Consider the following 20,261-nt stretch of genomic DNA (forward strand, 5'->3'; position numbering starts at 1 on the left):
AGCTGACCACGTTTTTTTTGGAAAATGCCAATAATATTAATAGATTAAATGGCTAGCGGTTTGCTGTCGTTTCCTAACACCCAAAACCAGTTGCCCGAAGCAACCACTTCACTCTATCTAATGGTAGGCCCGGCCCCTTAAATTTGTGCACTAAAGAAAATTGTGTTCAAAGCGCCCAACACTACACAGAAGGCACAGTGACGTAATAGCATGTGTGTCAAGTTCCCAATAACTACCTTGCGCCACTTCTGGTTCCCAATTGAGCACGCTGTGCTACTATGGCAAAGCCAACCGTTAGGGCTAGAGCGGCTTCTCCCACAGACTTTCAAAAGCTTCAAAATAGACCCCGTGACGCCTCCTCTCAGAATCTCTTTAGGCTCGTTATCAGCTGTCCCCGCACATAGCAGCCTCTCTAGCGGCCCGCCACGTGCTTCCTGCCCCGCATATGGCTGGCTTCGGAACCGCAAAACGCCGGAAGTCAAGCCTGCGCGCCAACTTTCCTCCGTATCTCTAGGCGTGTGGGGGGGGGGGAAGGGCGAGCGAAGAAGAGCCGGGAGCGCGCGCCCTCTCTGTACCTGGCGCATGCCTACATTCAACCCGAGGCTCGCTCGCGCCTGCGCGCTGGGGCCCGAGCAGCGGGCCGGGGTGGGCGGTCCTCGCGCCGCCGTGACCGCGGATTGGCCCCGGCGGCGAAGTGGGCGGGGAGAGGAGGCGGTGCACTATTTAAGGTGGCTGGGAGGGCGGGGACGGGGAGGCGTGTCCGAGCCGCGCTCCTTGTCAGTCGGCGCCGGGAAGCGGCAGGGGGCGGAGGCTGCGGCAAGAGCAGCAGCAGCGGCGCCGGCGGTGGAGGAGTCGGAGCAGCCTCCACCACCCGCCTCCCCCTCGCGGCTTCTTCTCCTTCTCCTTCCCCTCCTCCTCTTCCTCCCGGCCTCGGCGGCGGCCGCCGCAACCACCGCCACGCTGAGCCTCCAGCAGCGGGACTCGCCGCCGCCGCCACAGCAGCAGCAGCGCAGGTGAGGCGGCGCGGGGAAAGAGCCTGGTCCCTCCGCCGGGGCCTGGCCGCAGAGAGGCCGAGGGATGCAGCGCGAGGGGAGCGAGGCTGCAGGGAGCACGCGGGGCAGCCAGGGATTTGGGGGGGGTGAGTCTGGGTGGGGGGGGCTCTTGCAAAAAAAAAAATGAGTGATGGGGATGCTCGTTATATGTGGTCTTCAGCAAGAGCAGGTGGAAGGGAAATTGCAGAGGTGTGGTGGGGATGATATCTGGGGGTCTGATATAGGGATGAGCAGTAGATAGGCTTGAAGGGATGTGGGGTGCCTCGAAAGGGTGTAGGGGGCCAGTGATGGCGTGGTGTTGGTGAAAGGAAAGCGGCGGGGCTCTGCTTTGGGTGTCTCCACCAGCGAAGGGACTAAAGGGATGTGGGGTGGGTGGGTGGGTGGTCCATGTAGCGATGCCCACCAGGGAGGTTCGGAGGGGTTTGAAGGGCGTTAAAATGGGGTGGGAGAGTGTGCTGGCCTGTCGAGCAGGTGGGGTTGAAGGGATATAGAGGATAGTACGTATAGGGTGACTGTGGTGTAGAGGGGTTTAAAGGGAAAGGAGAGGGGGCTGTGCTGTGGTGTTGGAAAGGGGGTCCAGGAGAATGGGGAGGCTAGATCAGAGAGCCCTACTGAGAAATTATGGAGGGTCTTAAGCAGTGAGGGCTGAAAGGAGATTGGGATGCACAGAGGTGTTGGCATGGCTAGCTGCAGCGAAGGGGAGGGCAGTTTGTTGTGGATGAGCTGTAATTCCCAGGATTCTTCAGTTTTTAAAAAAATATTGGAAGTTTCCAGCATTTGTTGACTCTTGGGGAATGAGGCAAAACGTAAAAGCGTGATTCCCCTCATTTTTGTGTGTGTGAGAAACTACCCTGCCCCACTTTCAGTGTTTTGCTTTGGCCCCCTGCCCCCATAACATTTCTACAGATGCCCCTGGGTGAAAGGTGAGTGGGGGGAATTTGACTGGGGTTTCCCTAAAGTTAGGTCTGATATGGGGAAACTGCTGCAGCTAAGTGGATATTAGGGTGATGGAAACGGGGTAGGCAGCGATATTGGGGTATCTTACATTGGGTGAGGGGGTTCTTCACCCGAGAGCGATAACAGCAGATTCAGGGGTACAGTGGGATGCTGAGAGAAGCGTGTGCATGTGAGAGATAGCAGGCAATTAATGGTGAGGGCTTCAGGGCACCATTGGGAAAAAAGGAAGATAATGTAGGCTTAGGTTGACTCTGCATAAAATAGGGTGGGTTTTTTAAGCTGTGGGAAATGGATTGTGGCAGTAGAGAGGTATGATAGGGCATTTCAGATATGGCTGTTAAAATAGTGCAAGGGGCCCTAAGGTGGTGGTGTGTCCCTTGAAGGCTGTTGTGAGATTGGCTTTGAAACAAGAATAGATAAAATGGGGAATAAGATGCTGACTGCACAGTTGGAATGTGGGGACTTCACTAAGAGGATGAATAAGCTTTTTTGTGGCCTTATCCTTCAGCATAATGCAGGTATCTTCAGCCTTCTCAAGCCCAGCACCCATTTTTAACCCTAACATGTACCTGGAGTCCCATTTCTTCATCTTTTGCCATAAATTGGCATGCAATGGGCTATGTTCAAGCTACACTAAAGCCAGAGGTTTCTGCATTTGCATGCATCCATCTAGGCAAGTGAGAAGCACTGTCACAATTTGAGGACTCATTCAAGCCAGGCAGAAGTGCACAAGGAAGGCACAGAGCATGGATGGTGAGTGGGTGTGGCTTGTACTAGAGGCCTGATGAAAGCCTGGAGAACTGCATTCAGCCTCTGGGCTTGAGGCTCCCCATCCCTCTTTGCTATTGCGATCACAGACTTTATCTGCTCCCATCAAGAGGACTAGAAGAATGGGGGAATAAACAGTCTTGGAGAATGCATGGAGGAGAATAGTGCCAAGCCAAACTCTCTCCCTTTGACTGTTACAATAACTACTAAATTTGATGCCTGTTGCCTTAACAGTTCTGCAGTTACTCCGAGGATGGCTTTGGCCTACTCTTAGCGTTGGTTACTGTAGTTTGTAACCCATTCAGGTCAAGATTGACTCTATGGATTGCTATAATTCTTAAGATTGACTTTGTATTGATTGCTATAATTCTTACCCCAATTTCAACTATTGTCTATCTCTCTGGGGCAAAACCTAATGTGCCTGGTAATAAAAACCTTGGCGGGACATAGAAATTCACCTGAGTGTGGAGGGACTTGCAAAATGCTGGAGACACAAACTATTAAGACAAGCTTGATTTCTGAAATGTGCAGCACTGGTTTCGACATTCACTTCTCAAAGGTACAGGATGAGGTGCCTCCTGAGTAAGGGTTATCTTAAATCTTCATTCCCATTAACTTATATCTATATGCTATGATTAAGAATTATACACTGCTTGATTTTTTAAAAAAAGTTGAAATGGTTTACAAAAATATTAAATAAAATACTACCATTTTCAATAAATAGTTAAAAACATTATTGAAGAGCATTCGGAAGATAGTTAACATCAACAGTAGCTGAAAAGAGATAAAGCACATGTAACAATGCCTGGACAGGCATGCCTAAACAAAAATGTTTAAGCAGGTGCCAAAAAGAGCACAGGGAAGGCGTTGGCCTGATGTCAATTGGCAGGGAGTTCCAAAGTGTATGTGCTGCTACACTTAAAGATAAATTTCTTACAAATGCACCACCAAGTATTATGCAGCACCCCTAACAGTGCCAGTTTTGCAGATCGAAGCAGAAAAGTGGTTATTTCTCAGACATGTCGATCCTGCAGGTAAAATGGTCCCAAGCTATTTAGGGCTTTACCTATTAAAGGCCGTGGTGTTCTATGCAGACAGGGCCTCGCTCCTCTCAACTACCACACTGCGGCATCCTGAACAAGCTGCAGCTTCTGGGTCCAGCTCAAGGGAAGCCCCACATAGAGTGCATTGCAGTAGTCCAGTCTTGAAGTCACCAGTTCCTGTACCACTTCGGTCAGACTCTTGGTCCAGGAACGACCGTAACTGTTATACAGTGGTGCCTCGCAAGACGAAATTAATCCGTTCCATGAGGCTCTTCGTATAGCGGTTTTTTCGTCTTGCGAAGCAAGCCCATTGACAGTTTAGCGGATTAGCGCTATTAGCGGTTTAGCGGCTTTTAGCGGATCAGCTGATAAGCGGCTTAGGGCTTAGGAAAAGGGGGGGGGAGGGAAAAAAACCCTGCAGGAACTCGCAAGACATTTTCGTCTTGCGAAGCAAGCCCATAGGGAAATTCGTTTTGCGAAGTGCCTCCAAAACGGAAAACCCTTTCGTCTAGCAGGTTTTCTGTATTGCGAGGTGTTCGTCTTGCGGGGCACCACTGTACCATTTGAGATGTGCAGGGGCTGGCATATGACTCTGCTTGTTTGAGGATGGGAGTTATTGTGAAACAGAAGCAGGTCTTTTTGCTCTGATATGCAGAGCTTGGTGGAGATCACGGATCCCTAGAAGTGATTCAAAGATGGCCATGATAGTGTGTCAGGGTTTCTGGGGTTTTTTTGGCAGTCAAGTGTTAAGTCTTCTTGTGTGTTCTGCCACACCTGCTCTCCCACTGCTCCACCTAGGCCTCTGGGATGGAGGGTAGCTGCAGAGGTGGAAACCACTTGTGGGAGATGATAGAATTGGAGCAGGCTAACATTCTCCTTTCCCTTCCTCCCCCACAACAAACACTCTGTGAGGTGAGTGGGGCTGAGAGACTTCAAAGAAGTGTGACTGGCCCAAGGTCACCCAGCAGCTGCATGTGGAGGGGCGGAGCGGAGACGTGAACCCGCTTCCCCAGATTACGAGTCTATTGCTCTTAACCACTACACCACACTAACAGGAGGGTTATAGGAGTTGTAGTTTGTTAAATTACAGTTCCTATGATCCTTCATGGCTGTTAACGTGGCATAAGAGTGATTTGAATGTATGGGGTGGATATTCAGAGCCCTGAATATCATGGGAAGAAGGAACTGTAGACGTGGGATTTTCAGCTTGGGAAATGCTACCTGGATTAAAGTATAGATCCTCTTGATTTGTGGTATCTGGTGTTTCCCTATCTCTATATAAGCAACTCAGTATATCCACAAGTAGGGTCTGAGCTTGCAGTGACTGGCATGGAGGGGGAATCTTGAGGGTGTGTCAGTGTTGAGTAGCTTGATGAAAATGTCAACCCAGTGTGCGGCGCCTCTGGAAAATGCACATTCCCTGTTCCACTCTACAAATCTGTGGTGAGGCTGCATTTTGAATTCTGCATGCATGTGTGGTCACCGTCCATTTAGAAGGAGCTAGAGAGGAATTTTCAGCAAAGAGGAACCAAAAATTATCTACAGGTTGGAGCCTCTTCCCCCATGCAAGAAAGGTCACACAACATTTGGGGATTTCTAGTTTAGGAGAAAGGTGGGCAAGGGAAGCATGATAGAGGTGTGTGAAATTAGGCATAGTCTAGGACAGGGGGCAGCAATGTTTATCTCACCTGGGCCGGTTCACTCCAGTGGAGATCCCTCAGGGGGCCGGATTGTGTGCACCCGTGAGAGCGCGTGCCGTGATTTCTGGTGTCTGTGCATGTGCAGATGCGATTTCTGGCACCGCGGAAGCGAGTCCCCATGCTGCGCTGGTTTAGTGTAGCACGCGGGGACTCGCAGAGTGGGTGGTTCATGGGCTAGTTAAATGACCCCCGTGGGCTGCTTGTGGCCCATGGGCCTTAGGTTGCTGACCCCTGATCTAGGAGGAAGCAGGTGGGGAGACTTTTCTCTCATTATTCCGGAACTCAGGGACCCACATTGAAGCTGAATGTTGGAAGATTCAGGGCAGACAAGAAGAAAGTACCACTTCATGCAGTGCGCAGTTAAACCGTGAAATTTGCTTCCGCATAAGGCTGTGATGGCCACCGACTTAGGTAAAGGTACCCCTGCCCGTACGGGCCAGTCTTGACAGACTCTGGGGTTGTGCGCCCATCTCACTTAAGAGGCCAGGGGCCAGCGCTGTCCGGAGACACTTCCGGGTCACGTGGCCAGCGTGACATCGCTGCTCGAGCCAGAGCCAGAGCCGCACACGGAAACGCCGTTTACCTTCCCGCTGGTAAGCGGTCCCTATTTATCTACTTGCACCCGGAGGTGCTTTCGAACTGCTAGGTTGGCAGGCGCTGGGACCGAGCAGCGGGAGCGCACCCCGCCGCAGGGATTCGAACCGCCGACCTTTCGATCGGCAAGCCCTAGGCGCTGAGGCTTTAACCCACAGCGCCACCTGCGTCCCGGCCACCGACTTGGATGCCTTTAAATGGGAATTGGATGGATTCACAGAGGAAAAGGCAGTCAGTGGTTACTAGTCATACAGCCTCCAGGACCATAAGGCAGCCAGATCCTGAATACCAGTTGCTGGGGAGCAACTGCAGTAGAAGGCGTGTAGTGCTCCTCTCCTGCTCACGGGAGACCCATAGGCATCTGGTTGGCTGCCGTGAGAGCAGGATGCTGAACTGGAGGGACCTTGTGTCTGCTTCAGAAAGCTTCTCTTGGGTACGTATCCATGGGCAACTCTTGCAAAGCGTCCTCTTGGGGATCGTGGGTGGGTGGGGAGGAGATCCCTGTTCTTAGGCAATATTATATTTGCTGTGGGAGCTGCTGGATGTGCCATTCCAGCATGGACTTGTTACCTTTGTGCAGACCTCCTCAAAGATGCTGAAGTAGCTTACCACTTATTTTTGTTTGCTAATAAGGTTAGGTGAGATTGTGACACTGTCCTTGTAATTTGTTGATGGGAATTCTGAGTGCCTTATAAAGCAAGGCTGCCTCTCTGTGGGCGTAGGAACCAGGGGAGCTAGATGAGCTGGGGGGAAACCTCCTTGCTGGTCTTAGGCCAGCCTTCCTCAACCTGGTGCTCTATAGATGTTTTGCAGTACAACTTCCATCAATGAGCATAGATGGGAGTTGTAGCCCAACTGGAGAATTTGAAGTACACAATTATGGGAGAGCTGAACCGGTAATAAGTAGTGGCTTTAGACTGTTGTTTCTCCCCAGTCCCCAATGGCTGCCGTATTTAGAGTGTTACTTGGTTGCAATGGATTGGGTACCCTTTCCTAAAGATGTTCCTTCCACTTTCAGAGCTATATATCTTCTGTATGCTGTTTGGGGATTTGAAAGCTCAATTGAATAACAAATACAGTGGTACCTCGGGTTAAGAACTTAATTTGTTCTGGTGGTCCGTTCTTAACCTGAAACTGTTCTTAACCTGAGGTACCACTTTAGCTAATGGGGCCTCCCGCTGCTGTTGCTGCGCGATTTCTATTCTCATCCTGAAGCAAAGTTCTTAACCCAAGGTACTATTTCTGGGTTAGCGGAGTCTGTAACCTGAAGCGTCTGTAACCCAAGGTACCACTGTACTTTCTGCTAGTTGTGGAACATGGGGCCTGCTCTAAAGTCAAAATTGTGATAAATCTCCACCACTCTGCCTTGAATTTTTACCAGTCTTCCCTCCGTTTCAAGTTTGAAATGGTACATCCCTATGGACTAGGAACTTGGAGTCTGCTGCTTGATGCAAACTGGGATTCAGGCCCCTCCAGGAAGAGCCATTCATATTCAAGGCAATTGAAGCCACGGCTTTGTTGATGCTAAGCAGGTCTAGGCCTGGTCAGTGCCTGGAAGAGAGATTTACATCACTTTGGGTTCCATGACGGAAAAAAGTGGGATAAAAATGTAAGAAAATAACTGTCTGAAGGTGGAATGGCTGTTGTCCCCCCCCCCCCCCCCCGCCCTCGGCATGAGGTCAAAACAAAGAGGGAATAACCAGACTGGAATCCTTAACAAGACAGCTGTGCAAACAGTACCAAAGTGAAGTATTTTACTGCCGAAGTTAATGTGTGGAGTAAATCACAGCTTTTTTTGGAAAGAGTGATGTAGAGGCATATGGTGTTTCTACAGCCTGAACTGGCCTGTGCCCATAGGCTAGTGTGCAGAGAATTGTTCTGAAGCTTTGGATAAATGGGTTCTTCTGGCAGCATTGACACCTGCCAGCTAGCTGTTGGCATCTCTTTCAGTCCATTCTGGGTAGGCGTTGTGCTGATTTTTGTGCTTGAGCGCTGAGGAGTGTTTTGGGGGGAAATGCGGGCTTCTGGGCCACTGTATCCAAATACCTGTCTTATCCTAATATGCTTTGCCTGCTCCACACAAGATGTACATCTGCTTGTTCCACTGTTGCTCACAGGAGCCTTTGCCAAGCTGGTATCCTCCCCAACATTTTAGGGCGCAACTCCCCATCATCCCTGACCACTAGCTATGATGGCCGGGACTGTAGGACTTGCAATCCCATAACATCTGTAAGGCATGGGGTGGGAGTGGGGAGTTGGTTTGCACAATGGCTGGCCCACGCATATGTCATGAGGAGCAGGAGATGAGTTTACTCACCCCCAAAAGGATATGGTAGCGTTAGAAAAGGCGCAACTGAAATGATCAAAGGAAAGGTGGCAGCGTCAGGGACTTTTTTAGTTCAGAGAAAAGGAGAGTTAAGAGCTGACATGGCAGAAGTTTTTAAAATTATGCATGGCATGGAAAAGATTGATAGGAAAGTTATTATTCCCCTCTCATAATGCTAAATTTTGTCGACATACAACAAAGCTCAATGTTGGAAGATTCAGGACAGACAAAAGAGATGATTTATTATTATTATTATTATTAGTAGTAGTAGTAGTAGCATTAGTATTATTTAACTGAATTTATATACTGCCCTATACCTGGAGGTCTCAGGGCAGAGTACAGAAAAGATCAACATAAAAACCACAATATATAACCCCCCCCAAAAAAGAGCCATATTTTAAAAGGGCATAAGATGTCAATCACAGGGACACAGGTGGCGCTGTGAGTTAAACCACAGAGCCTAGGACTTGCCGATCAGAAGGTTGGCAGTTCGAATCCCCACGACGGGGTGAGCTCCCGTTGCTTGGTCCCAGCTCCTGCCAACCTAGCAGTTCGAAAGCACGTCAAAGTACAAGTAGATAAATAGGTACCGCTCCGGCGGGAAGGTAAACGACGTTTCCGTGCGCTGCTCTGGTTCGCCAGAAGTGGCTTAGTCATGCTGGCCCCATGACCTGGAAGCTGTACGCCAGCTCCCTCGGCCAATAAAGCGAGATGAGCGTCGCAACCCCAGAGTCGTCTGCGACTGGACCTAATGGTCAGGGGTCCCTTTACCTTTACCTTTTAAGATGTCAATCAGATCAACCAAAGGCCTGGTTAAAAAGGAATGTTTTTGCCTGGCGCCTAAAGGTGTATAATGATGGCTGAGTATAGCTAAACTATGAAACTCCCTCCTACAGGAAGCAGTGATGGGCATCAACGTAGAAGTCTTTTAAAGAGGATTAGATGAATTCATGGAGGATAAGACGATATCAGTGGCTCCCTCTAGCCATGATAGCTATTCTCTGCTTCCACAGTTGGAGGCAGCAATGCTTCTGAATACCAGTGGCTGGAAAACGTAGGAGGAGTGGGTGGTCATGGACTCAAATTCTGCTTGTGGCTTTCCCACAGTCACCTTGTTGGCCACTGTGAGAACAGGATGCTGGACTAGATGGGCCATTGACCTGATCCAACAGGCTCTCCTTATGTTCTCATGAGCTGGTAGAGTCTGCTCCGTGGTGGCACCGCAATTGTGGAATGTTCTCCTGCTTAGTGCCTATCCTTATTTTTCTAGGCTTTTTAAATCTAGCTTACATATTTGACTTTCTAACACTGAGTGGAAGGTAGCTCGTAGTGGGGGAGTTCTTTTTCCAGGAATGTTTCTTGGTCCATTGGGGAAGCCTAGACAAGCTTCTGAGTAAATCTATAGAGTTCTCCTGGAATAGCATGGCAGTATGTGGTCATCTGGCCTCCTAGTCACTGCCAATCCATGCTGCACACCCCTGCTGTCAAGGCTGGCTGTGCCGACTAGGTCACAGGCTGGCCATCTGTTTTTTTTTTTTTAATAATAATTTTTATTAATTTTCCAATTTTTAACACAAAACAACAACAACAACAACAACACATAAACATCAACAAATACGAACACATACAAAGATATCATTTCTTAACCTCATTTTCATAAGCCTCTTTTCTCGGACTTCCCCATACCTCACCCTTTTTGCATCCTTATTTTACAGTTTTTCAACAACTCTTTTTGCCAATTAAGTTTAAGCTCATTATCATTCTCAATTTTATCTTAAATCATCAAACAGTTTTAGCTGCAATTCTGCATCTCCCTTCCCCTTGACATTTTATCATTCCTCTATTTTACAACAGTTCTTAAGATATACTTTAAATTTCTTCCAATCTTCCTCCACTGTCTCTTTCTCTTGGTCGCGGATTCTGCCGGTCATTTCTGCCAGTCCCATAAAGTCAATCACTTTCGTCTGCCATTCTTCCAGTGTGGGCACAGGCTGGCCATCTGTGTGGCCCAGCTCTTTGAACATTGCATTCAAAATCCAATACAGTTTTTATAGCACACAGTGAAAGCTGTCGTTTCTGCTGCTTATTTGTTTGCCCCAGTAGCTAACTAGTCCGACCCCATCTTCTGCTGACTAGGGTGTAGTGATTTGTTTTTTAAGATGGTTGGTTCCTTTTGGCCTCCAGATCAGTCTGCAGGGTCACTTGCTTATGCTTGCTGCAGCCACAGAACATCTGAACCTTTCTTGCAATGTGCAGAAACATCAGGTGAATTCTCTTTCCGCACACCCCTTAACAGTGCACAATACACAATGAAAATATTAGTTTAGATGTCACATCTTTGCAGGGGATGAGAAGAGGCGCTCACCTGATTTCGTGGGAATAATGTGGGTGGTAGAGCTGTTGCCAAATGACATTTGCAGAGGGGCAAAAAAAGAAGTTTAAGTAGCAGCTTTGAGAGGTGGTGTGGTTAAGTCAGCCACTGTATCGTACTTCCTGTGGTCACATTTCTAAATCATCTAGAGCCCCATTCAGAAAGTGTTGGTGACGAATAACCCTACCTCGTGGATGAAAAACCATGGTTTGGTGAGTGAAGCGGAAACCATGGTTTGGCTGCAGTGGACTACTGTTTCCCACTAATCAGAAAGTCATGCTAACCAGATTGCTGCTGAATTGCCAATCCCAGCATGCTTGGCTGGGGCTGATGGGAGCTGGAGTCCAGCCACATCTGGAGGGCCACAGGTTCCCCATCCCTGTTGTAACAAAAAGCAACATCTCACTCAAAGTCCCCTCTATTACAGTCTAATCTTGGTTTCAAAACTACGTTGGGCCACTCCCATCAAATGTTGGGCTGCCCTATGGTGCTGTCTGCTGCTTTCAAACTATGTTCCTCGACATGCTTAAACACCAGGGTGGGAAAATCTTCTCTGTCGACAGCTGCATTCCCTCGGTAATTTTGGAGTGGGGTGGGGTGGTGGCAGTCATAGAAGCCAAGCCCCAAATTTGGCTGGGGACCCCTTTTCTAGGAACAGAGGAAACTACCAAGTCAGACCCTTGGTCTTGCTAGTTGAGTATTGCCTTCACTGGTAGTCTGGTAGTGGAGATGCCGGGGTCAGCCTTGTGCAAAACTGATGCTCTACCTTCTATGGAGTTGGGCAAATGGTCTGTGTAGCTCTGTATTGCTTACAGTGATGGACAGATGTTCTCCAGAACTTCAGCCAGGTGAGGGGGTCTTCCCTGTCTATCCTGGAGATGTTGAGGATTGATCATGGGACCTTCTGCATGCAAAACTCTCTTTCCACCTGTGTGATATCAGCTGCAAAGCTGTGTAGGTTGCTGGCTCCCTGCTTTAACATCTCTGCTACCTGGCTAGAAAAGGGGATCAGCTCTTCCACTGGCGCATCCTTGTGAGTGATGGGGAGAAAGATTGAATTCTGGGCAGAGACGATGCATAATCATTGGATGATAATGCTGAGAGTACAATGGGTGTGGCTTTACATACACCAGCAAACGTGTTAAGACAAAATAAAAGCTTTATTCCCTTCCCACCTCCACAACCTCTTGCTTTTCGCCAAGCGCTCTCTCTGTCTCAACTCAAGGGGGAAACGGCAACTCCCACTGATATGAAAATAGGAGCTGCTTTTAGCACCTGCACCTGCGTGGCCCTCCGAGACCCAGAGAGTCGCTGCGGAGCCCAATTAAAGGCTCTTGAGAAGTCTGAATGAACAATCGCAGGCGGTGGGGCTGCAAAACAACGCCTGCGTTTCGGTCCTTTTGTTCCTCCAGCTACACTTGCCGCCGCTTGAAGGTATCCATAAGCAGAGATTTGGACCTGGGGCCATGTTCGGCAATCAGTAATTCCACAACACTCATTTTAGAATGGTGTAAGCTAGCTTTCCCCAACCTGGTACCTTGAGATGTTTTTGGACTGTGATAACCATCATCTCAGACCATACTGACTGGGGGTGATGGGAGTCAGACAACAACTGGAAAACACCTGGTTGGGGAAAGCCAATGTTGGCCACACTGGAGGCCTGCTAGTTCAACACCCCAATTCCCCTTTTAGCCTCTTGTCGTAGAAAAGGTGCCTGGTGATATTGGTTGCCCTTTCCTGTACAGTGGTACCTTGGTTTAAGAACAGCTTAGTTTATGAAGAGCTTGGAATAAGAATGCTGCAAACCCGGAAGTAGGTGTTTTGGTTTGTGAACTTTGTCTTGGAAGCAGAACATGTTCCGCTTCCTGTTGAGTGTGTTCCATTTGTAAATTGTGTCCCCCGCTGCTAATCTGAGGCTTTCTGTTGAGTCCCGAGCACCCACGCAACACAGAGGTGTGATATTTGGAGCTTTTGTTTTTGCTATTTTGTTGCGGTTTTGTTTGTGTGGCTTTTTCATTTATTTATTTTACTATGACTTGTTCTTCGTTTTACGGGACTGACTTGTGACTGTGGCTTGTGTCTTCGTTTTTGTGACACTGTGGAACCCAGTTCAGCTACTGGTTGATTGTATGACTGCAGAAATGGATAAAAGTCCCCCTCCAAACAATGACTAATGCACGTAAGAGGAAAAATTAATTTTAATTTTTATAATCTACAATACTGTCTTATTTATTTTATAGTACAGTACGTTGATTATTGCCTTCATTTTATGGATCAATGGTCTCGTTAGATAGTAAAATTCATGTTAAATTGCTGTTTTAGGGGTTGTTTGTCTGGAACGGATTAATCCATTTTCCATTACTTTCTATGGGAAAGCATGCCTTGGTTTAAGAACGGACTTCCGGAACAGATTAAGTTTGTAAACCGAGGTACTACTGTACATCAGGTGTGTGGCTCTCCAGACCTTTCTACCTGGCCCCTGTAGTTCTTCCCACTCTGCTCTGTGTTCCTTGAGTCCTTTTTTCTGGCTGGAATGGGTCAAACAGTTATACTGCCTCTCGCTTGTCTGGTGGAGGTTCAGGAGGTGTGAGTGGAGATGTGGCTGTCCGTGTAAACCTCTGAATTTTACTGTATAAAGGGAAGAATTGCACCTGTTTCTCCACAAACTTCTTTCCACCCTTTCCATGGAGGCCCCCCCCCAGAACGTACTCCTTGAGGAAAGGTGGCCTCCAGACTGAAACCCCACTCCCCACCCCTGTTGTGCATTTTCCACCTCTACGGTATCCCTTTTTATGAATGTGTGAGTGGTCTTACCACTGTCTTTTGTGGTGGGCTTGGGAAAATGAAGCTGTCAAATCTGTTTTCAGCCCCTTTCCTAAGAATTCCTATCATGGGATTGCAAAGGCCTTCGACACCCCCCCCCAACCCTACTATTTTTTCAGTCTCCCTCCCTTCCCAGAAAACTCGGCAGGCCTAGTCCGTAACCTTCAGCCTTAGCGGCCCCCCAGTAGAGTGATGGTAACAACGAAGGCAGTCAGTCATAGTAAGTCATAGCTGTGCCCCAGTTTGTGACATTTCTGGGCCTAACTCTTTCCTCCTTGAAGACCCTGTGAAGGAAGCATCAGTCCCAGAACTTCAGATTAAAGACTAAAGATTGCCCTGTGATGAGTATGCTTCATGTTGTCATCTCAGCAATGTTTTTCCCCCAAGATCCCACTTAATGCCTTCCTCAGCCACTCTTTTTCTTTTTCCTGGCTTGCGGTAGTTGAGATGTGGCCAATGTGCTGTTGCCTAGCAACCCCAATGAAGGTATCTTTGGTCGTGGTCAGAAGGCTTGCTCTAGGCCAGGGATGGGGAACCTCTTCCCCTCCAGTTGCTGCCGAACTACAGCTCCCATCATCCCTGATCACTGGGCTATGCTGGCTTGGGCTTGATGGGATTTGGAGTCCAACGACATCTGAAGGGCCATCGGTTCCCTTCCGTTGCTTCCAGGTCAGAGAAAGGCAACTGGTTGCCAGTGTTAAACCTATTCCTGTAAAGTATAGTGTCTTGCTGTGTCCTCAGTCAGCAATGTTGGGGAACAGTAACCGCATATCATTGCTTCCTTTTCACTTCTTAACCCTGCCTCAACTTGCTTGGTAGCTGGGACCTGTCAGTCATTTTGCCTGTTTGTTACTGTTCCTTAAGTCACCTGCTGTCTTGTGCAAATTGGTTGACATCTGGCATAGCATGGTTTATAGAAAGTGGGAAGGGATATGTATTTCCTCACTTTCTCATAATACTAGGACCTGGACCACCCAATGAAACTGAAGATTTAGGACAGACAAAAATAAAATACGTTTTCACTCAACACTGAATTTAAACAGTGGAATTGGATGTAGCGAGGGATGGCTTGAAAAGAGTACCCCAGCTGATGGAGGATAAGGTGATCAACTGCTACCAGCCACCATCAGTGTTAGAAACTGTAATAGAAAAGCTAGGAGCCAAGTGGCTCCTGGGACCTGGGTTGTGGGTGCCAAAACAGAATGTCTAGTCTCCATTTGGGGAGATTGGCAACACTTTTTATTATTTTGATAAGCATATTGTTAATATCACATTTTTAACAGAAATTGGGAATGCATGTTTAATTTGGTGTTTACAATAAAAATATTGATACCATACTTCAGTTTTCAAAACACTCTACTCTTTATTGCTAAACTCCTTAACGTATTGTCTATCCGTAACATATACTTTGAGGCTTCAAAGCACATACATTCCAGTGATCCTTGAGTGTCAGCCAGGTGCAAAAAATGGCACCCAGACTTTTAGAGGTGCTGGCAAATGGAGAATTTTTAGGTGCAAAATGCGCCTGATGCCCTGCTAATTTTGAACCCTGACCACAACGGCTATGTTTCTCTGAATATAATGCTGCATAATGGTCCACTTTTAAAATGAAGCTGCTGCGGTTAAACCTGCCTGGAAAGTACACAGCTATTATTTCTTCCACCATGGATCTCAAGACTGTACGTAGGGTTCCTAGGGAGCCTCCCATCTAAACACTGACCGGGCCTAGACCTGCTTAGCTGCTGCAGTGTTATTGCACCCTCTACTTCCTAACCACGCAGGATCTCAGCAGTGGCTATTGGTATGCAGACAGTTTTCTGTACCCATGAGTAGTAGGAGAGGGTATGTATAATTGCTCTGGTCCTCATGGTTACGGAAGACAGCTTGGGTATGAACAGCCGCTGCTCAGAGCCTGCTCACCCCCAAGGTCCCTCCAAATCAGATTTTTATACAACTGGAATAAAAAAACAGGGGAAGGAACTGTATGCCAGCCCAGTTGGCGCTGAGCAGCTGACTAGGGTTTGGCAAAAGTGAAACCCATTCTCATGCCTTCTCATCTCCTGAACGCATCTATCTGCACAATGGGATTGGGCCGAGAAAAACACTCTGAAACTTTCAGTTGGAGTTAATGAGATCCCAAGGCATTTGCTCCAGAGTTAGCAGCACAGCCCCCCTTAGAGGGTGCTTTCCTCACAAGACATTTTGGAGCTTGGAATACAGAGACTGGTCTGTAGTCTGGGTGACAATCGCTGCTCATGGCTCCTTTTAAGGGAGCAAGGCAGGCCTGGCTGCCAGTACTGGGCATTATTAAAACTTCTGCTTCTGGGGCAACCTACAGTCTGCACCGTTTCCTTCATACAACTCAGAGCGCCAGCGCCATTTGTTATCACCATATGCCGGGATGGATGGGGAGCAGTTGGCTTTCTCAGTTTTCAGGCTTAATGTCTTAAGAACGTAAGGTGAGGCCTTCTGGATCAGGTCAAAGGCCAGTGTAACCCAGCATCCTGTTCCCCAGCAGCCAACCAGATTTTATTTACGTATTTGTAATCCACACCTCCATTAAAATATGTCAAGGTGGTATACGGCACACAGTGAATAAACTCCACAAAAAGCATCTCTAAAAGCTTGTCAGTAAATGCCAGTTGGTGAAGAAGAGAAAACTCACATTGCAAAGGCCTGTCTAAACAATCTCGTTTTCAGAAGGCGTCTGAAAGGAGGTGGGGGGGGTGGTTCCTGCTGAAACCCTGCTGACAGGGCCTGCCATGCTAAAGGTTAGGTCCCTGGTGAAGGCCAGCTGATGCCCATTGGATGCCCACAAGCAGGACTTGAGCAAAACTGTGCTTTCCTTCCTTGCCATCCCCCAGCAGCTGGCATTCAGAATCATCCTGTCTTGGACTATGGAGCTCAAAAATAACCATGGCGAAAAGATGGACTTCCCATCCCTGAACTTGTCTAACGTTTGCAGGTTGGTAGCTATACATCTTGTAGGAGTGAGTGCCATGCTATGTGCCTTCTCCTGCCCCATTTGCCAAGACTTCAGAAAGGCATCTCTCTCCTGCCCCCTGTTCCCCCACCCGAGGTTCTTCCAAATTTCATGGGTACTGGAGCATGCAAACAATTGGGGGGAAGGCTATCAGGAGAGCTGCATTGAACCCTGGGGCTGAGGTTCCCCATTCTGGCCAGAGGCTCATGCTTATCCTCAAGCGCCAACACAGCCTTGATCGGCTGCCGTTCTTTTCGGAGTCCAAAAAAGAAGAGCAACTGCTTGCTTGGCCTGCATCTCTCTTCGTTCCGTGGCTGACGGCTGCTTTTGGCCCTCGCCGTCCTCTTGGCCTTCCTGGTGTTTGCACAGCTCTGCTTGTGCTGCCAGCCGGGTAAACGAGAGATTTCCCAGTGAATAAAGTTGTGCTGCTTTGGAGGCCAGGCTAAAAGCCAGAGCCCAGCGATCTTCTGTAATCAAACTGGAGCGGAGCCAGCCCAGCTTGTCCCTGCAGCCTTTATGCGCTGCTCTTCCACTCTGGCAAAGAATTCGGCCACCCAGTGCAGGAAATGGGAAGCTTGGAGAAATGTTTAGTTTGGTACACTTTGAGAACCAGATTTGCATTATTTTTCTTTTTGTGCAAAGGAGTAAGCTGGAGGTTGAAAGTTCAACCAGAGGCAAAACAGCAGATGACTTAAGCCTGCACAGAAGCAGCTGTTCTCCACCCTGCCTGCAAACACCTCTCCCTTTTCTCCCTTGTACTGGCAGGACACACAATCTATTTTCAGATGCCTCATTCAGAACTCTTGCTACCGGTGATGTGTCTGTCCTCCTCTCCTTCTCCACCAGACCCACACATGAATCAACAGACAGGTGACGTTTCCTGTCCAGTGGTGTTCCACTTTCTACAGACAGTAAGCACTTGGGACAGGGAACTTGGAAAGCTTCCTCTCCCATACGGTGTCACTCTCTTCAACCTGGTGAACTTTCTGCTTGTCGACTATCAAGCTTGTGACTCAGCCTTGTCGCTCTGGTCTCATTTCGCAAGGCAGAGAGAATGGCTGTATGAATAGCCCCACAGCTCAGTGGTACAGCATCTGCCTTGCAGGTCATGTTAGAAGCTCAGATATATAAGCTAATTGCCAAACGGCACCTTAAACCTAGGTTATGGTTGCCACAACGGTCTATCTATGTGCCTTTTATGGTGAAATTTGTTAATTTCATTTCTATACCGCTTTATATAGGAAAAAAAGGAAAGGAAAAAAATCATACCTATCATACTATAAATCATATATAAATGATACCATATCATATGATTTAAAGGAAAGAATCCTCAAAGCGGCTTGCAACACACTACACCATCAAATAAAACAATCCAGAATAAAACAAACCAAGTCTTCAAAGAAAATATTTCCGATCCTTCTCTAAGTGACATTTTGTTTCCCCCACATTTCTTTACCTACTTAATTTCTAGAGCTGCCCCAGAGCAGAAGGACTCTAGGGAGCCAGTGTGGTGTAGTGGTTAGAGCAGAGCTTTCCAAACTGTGTGTCACATGACACGTTAGTGTGTCATCCACAGTGTGTAGTTGTGTCACGCAAACCCTCCCCATGCTCTTATAAGGGGTTAGTTTAACCTCTGGTTTGCTAGTAAAACTGAATTACTGTGTCATGAAATGATGCATGTCTAAAAAGTGTGAACAACGTGAAGTTTGGAAATCTCTGGGTTAGTGTGTCAGACTGGGGCTTGGGAGGTCAGGGTTCAAATCCCCACTCGGTCATGGAGCTCACTGGGTGATCTTGGGCCTACCTCACAAGGTTGTTGTAAGGATAACTGTGGGGGGAGGAACCATGTAATCCTTGCAGAAAAAAGTGGGGTATAAATGCAATACATAAGTTCTTCTGCTTAACTGCTTAAGGAAGCTGGCGTGGCCAGCCAGATGGAGATATTAGTTGCTAACCTGTCATCCAGAGATCTCCATGTGGTTGCAATTGGACCTACGCCGGTCGCAAAACACACCTGGCTAATTTCTAACACCACTTGCAAGCAGAAGGTCACAGCTTTGGGCCCCTGGCATACCCAGGTAGGGTTCCTTGAAACCCCCACCTGAAATCCCGGAGAGCTGCTGCCAGTCACTGAGCAAGATGGGCCAGTGGGCTGACTCCACATTAGGCAGCTTTCTGTGTCCCCTGACCTGCTAGGGGAAATCTCCCTTGCTTTCAGATGCACGTGTCTCCTTAACACCTTGAGGGCTAGAGCCATGCCTTGACTTTTCTTTAAAAGAAGCAGCTGTTGGTTCTGTAAATTCCGGAGGTGTCCTCTTTTCATCTTGGGAGGCCAGGCTCCTGCAGTTCAGCGCTGGGTTTCCCCTGCCTCTCCCGCAGCTTTCCTTGTTTACGTCTTTAGCTCTTTCTCTCTCCCGTCTTTATTTATTGATGGCCAGAGGCCGCAGTCCTGTCGGATTGCATCAAGGAGAAGAGGTTGCAACTCGGTCACCGTGTGGTGCAGAGCCGGGAGCTTGGGGTGGGGGGGAGAGGGGACGCATGGCAACGGGGGCGCGTGGCAAACGAGGGCCAGTTCCCAGGGAACATGGCAGTGCTGCGGTAGGAAGGCATTGCCCATCCGTCTTTGTCGGGGCAGTGTGGTGGATTGGACTGCCTCTCCCCACATGAACGGCTTAGCTTAGGCAGATCTGTGGGGTTGATCGCTGTGTCCCAGGAGGGGAATTCGGGTATCGGAGAGACCAAAAGGCAGAGGCAGGCAGGCAGCGCTGGAATAGGGATGTTGCCCTCTATGAATTTTAATCCGTACTTTGTGGACCCATGTGATGATTGTGGTACCCTTCCCGTTGTGTGTTCTTTTGAACTTTGCTGTACGGTACTCAAGCTGTGCCAAAATAATAATAATAATATTTTTTTATTTATACCCCACCCTCCTCAGCCAAGACCGGGCTCAGGGCGGCTAACAACCAATAATAAAAACAAGTTGATTAAAATACAATTTAAAAGATTAATATACAACATTAAAACAATTAGAGAGCAATCTCTTCATAGGAGGAGAAAGGAAAAAGAAAGGGGGAGGGAATCAAACTGATTCTGAGCCAAAGGCCAGGTGGAACAACTTTGTCTTACAAGCCCTGAGGAAAGAGATCAGATCCCGCAGGGCCCTGGTCTCAAGAGACAGAGCGTTCCACCAGGCCGGAGCCAGAGCTGAAAAGGCCCTGGCTCTGGTTGAGGCTAATCTTTTATATATATATATAATATTTATTCAAATTTTAAAGATTACAAAGAGAAAAAAGAAAAAAAGAAAAAAGACAGAAAAGATACAAACAATTGAAAAAGATCAAACCTTTACATCACTTGCTTTCATTCACTTACTTCCTTGACCTCCTCACACCTCCCATTTTTGTATTCTAATTCAGTTAGATATTTCAGCAAATCCTTTCCAGCTTTGTTTTTATCTTAATAATTTATCTTAATATATTGTGATTTTGCATTCTCTTCTTTCACCAATTCATTTTTACTTAATCCTTTATATCTTTTCTGCTAAAACCACATAATTCTATTCCAACATCTTTCTAACATTCCTTAATTTTACAATATTTCTGAAGATAAACTTTAAATTTTTTCCAATCTTCTTCCACCGACTC

At 47.8% G+C, this 20,261-nt stretch overlaps 1 protein-coding gene across 2 annotated transcripts in view; it reads left to right on the plus strand.

The window, feature by feature from the left end:
- The first annotated feature begins 763 nt into the window (after positions 1–763).
- The window catches only part of LOC307201955 (vigilin-like), a 54,661-nt gene continuing 35,163 nt past the window's right edge, over positions 764–20,261 (plus strand). The window contains exons 1-2 of one of the 2 annotated variants that reach the window (XM_079951521.1): positions 764–1,013; positions 2,683–2,762. The gene's annotated coding sequence lies outside the window, so the exon portion shown is untranslated. The remainder of the gene's footprint in view (positions 1,014–2,682; positions 2,763–20,261) is intronic. The other variant, XM_079951520.1, reaches the window with a different exon arrangement.

Source organism: Podarcis cretensis (assembly GCF_951804945.1).
Source record: "Podarcis cretensis genome assembly, chromosome: 13".
NCBI classification, from domain to species: Eukaryota; Metazoa; Chordata; class Lepidosauria; order Squamata; family Lacertidae; genus Podarcis; species Podarcis cretensis.